The sequence below is a fragment of the Frankliniella occidentalis genome, unplaced genomic scaffold (assembly GCF_000697945.3).
Source record: "Frankliniella occidentalis isolate FOCC.00 unplaced genomic scaffold, Focc_3.1 Scaffold108, whole genome shotgun sequence".
Taxonomy (NCBI): Eukaryota; Metazoa; Arthropoda; class Insecta; order Thysanoptera; family Thripidae; genus Frankliniella; species Frankliniella occidentalis.
The window spans coordinates 89,808-93,070 of NW_026267237.1; positions in this window are offsets into that span (position 1 = coordinate 89,808).

Below are 3,263 nucleotides of genomic sequence, written 5' to 3' on the forward strand. Positions count from 1 at the left end.
GGGGTCTGCAATGGGGCAGTCTGCCACGCTTTAGTCGCTGTTGTTGCGCCTTGTTGTTGTTGGCCTCCTATATCCTGTCTGGTACCTACACGAATGTAAAACTAGCAATCCTCTTACATCGCTATATTACTTTTCTATTTGCCATTTCTGTGCGTAAGAAAATAAAAGGAAATGACAGAAATGAAAGTATGCTTCTGTGGTTTAGGGACAAGAGTGCGGAGTGTGTTATCATTCCGTCTGACAGGTTCGGTCGAGGGGGCCGCAACTCCCCAAAAATGTGTACACCGATTGCCAATCAAATGACTGGATGTGACTGGAGATGATTGGATAGGGATTGGCTGATTGGGAAAATGACTGGTTGACTGGAGAGATTGGAACATGATTGGAACATGATTGGTTGACTGGAAATTGACTGGATTGTGACTGGGTGACTGGAAAATGACTGGAAGGCTGTATGATTGGTGAAATTGCCACACACCGGAGTAAGATGAATTGCCTATTAGTCCTTCACAGACCATTCTCAAAACTACCACTGCTACTTTCAGGCCAATTTAGACTTGTTCTTGTGGACAAACGCTCGATGACCACGTATTTTATGCTCTCTTGATAAGTAAAGCACGATGAAAACTTTGAATTTCTACGTGAAGCGTCTCCGCATATCAAGCCTGAATCAAAAGGCTTTACTCGACTCACTTCGATTTTGACCAAAATATTATTAATTAGTATTGGTCCAAAAACCATCCCTATTTTTTATTTTTTTTTCTGGTGAATTTTGGAAGAGTTAGAAAAAACGTTCATTTTGAACCATTTGGAACGGTTTTCCAAACTTTCTCTCAAGAAACTCTCTTAAGTTGCATGGGAGATGGCTCTTGGGTTTAGTATCAAGGAAACTAAGAGAACGAATGGTGTTAAAACCCCAACGACCCCACTTTGTTCCATTCCATTCCAAACCGCAATAGAACTTTTTGAAGAAATATGTATACAATTCAGTGTAGAGACCTTCGACATTATGCAAAATTCCTTTCTGGTTATTAAAATTAGGTTTGAGTTTAACATTAAAACATATCAAGAAGCTGCGGCAGATATTTTTGATTTGAGGAAAGCGAGTTCCATACCGAATCCCAGAAAGCGCTTCTTTCAGGCAATCAATAATTAACCACCAAATTAGATAATATGAGTAAAAGCCTATGTGATGACAACTTGATTTAGTTTCTATTGTTATACCTTTCTCCCTTCAACTACCTAGTTCAGAGAATGAACTGTAAAAACACAAACTCCAATCTTTGGTGTTACGGAGATGAAAAGTGATGACCTTCACCTAAAACAATTTATGTTATTTTAATTATTGTGAAAAAGTATTGTCTGCTGCTAATTTTATCCTCCAATTAATTTGAATTGCTATAAGATGTACTAGTGACATAATATCAAGAGTACAATAAATACTCCTCTGTCTTTCAAGTTATGACAAAAATATCCGACTAGTTGATGATTGGGGATTGGGTGACTGGATGACTGGATAGTGACTGGAAAATGACTGGATTGAAATCTGTACACCGATTGGCAGAAGTTGCGGCCCCCTCGGGTTCGGTTGTGTATCCTTTTGAATGTTATTCATTGAGTAGATACACGAGTTTTCGGTTCTGAATGTTTGCTAAGATTTGTTCTGTTTTAATGCTCATTCTGTTTTACTACACTGTTGTCGTTGCTGAACAGAAAATTTCGACATGCTCAACTTAGGTTATGGTGCTAATGTTGAGTACATGTTGCATTGTTTTACTCATTCAGATGTAAAATTATCATTGAGATGTAAAATTATAAAACAAATTATAAAAATCTCAATGAAAACAAGCGTAGGATTTAACTTTGCCATAAATAAAATGATATATTCTTCGTCATAGTCATCTTCTTGAACGGATCAAATAATTTGCAATAGTTGATGTCCCACCAAACGTGCTACTCCCTAGTATTGGGGATAAATAATACTTGTTGAGTAAAGGGATGTAGCTGTGTGACCATGCTTTACTCCCCGCCGTGCCCACCCGCAGCTCCAGTTCCTTCAGCGTGGCGCCGTGGGCCCGCAGCAGGGACTGTGTCGTGGAGCAGGGGACGTCGGACACCCTGAACCACTGCAGGTGCAGGACGGCGTCTCCCGGCGCCAGGGGAGGGGGGGGGGGCAAAGGAATAACGTCGCTAGAAAGACATCAGTAGAACGATCGGAGGGTTAAAAATGGTGAAGGTTTTCGATGCCGCCATCGGCCGGGAATCGTTCAATAGGCAGCCTGAGGCACCGCGGTCCCGGCACCCTCTCCCCGACCATCTTCTTGTGGAAGGCGAAGAATTCGTCGGCCTGGCGTGGCGACGAGAATCTGGTGTGGTCCACCTCGATGCACCTGAGTAGCCAAACTGAGTGGCACCTTCCCAACTGCCTCGTCCTCCTGTTTACTTTCATCAGCTGTTGCACTGAGGCGAAGGGTAGATTGTTGTAGATGTGAATGACGGCCGTGTCCGGGAAGAGATGAAAGGTCTGTAGGATGGAGCAGAAAGGGGGCACACTTAACTCATGCGCGGTCACTTTTAATAGAATAGTGGAAACGCGTTGCGTTTCGTCGTACTTTTGGCGCGCCGGGTGCGAAGTCGATTTCCCCTTGGGTGTCGGTGAAGTCGTCCTGCTTCTCATCCTCCCCGCAGTCTCTGCGAGCGCTGTCTGCCCGCATACCGTTTTTGTTCTTCTTGCTTCCGCTCCGCGCTCCATTGGAATACCCTATATGGGGCCCTTTTTTATGTACGACCTTACAGACCATTTGGTCGTTTTCACCTTCTTTTCGCCAAGAAATGCCTCCTAGCACCCAAACGGTACGAGATACAGCGAAACGGACGAAATTTTCGCCCAAAGTTTATACTTTTACGAATTACTCCTTAGAAACCCATGGAAAAATATTCGGTAAAAAATACATTTTGATGGTTTTGGATTTGGGAGTGGCTCACAAGCGCGTAAAAGCACAGGCGCAACGGGTCGCAGGCGCGACAGGCCACAAGCGCGACAGACCAACAGACAGAATAAGGCTTTTCCGGCCAGTGGAGTAATGGGAATGGGCTTCGCTAATCGCTCAGCCGATTACAGTTCCCGTAAATTACGAAAAGGATTATGACAGTACGCCTGATCTTGATCATAAACTAGGTAGATGTACGCCAGACCACGTCTCGCGTAACAGGCTTCGCGATATCTCACGAAACACTGTTACGCTGCGACGCGCCTGGCATAC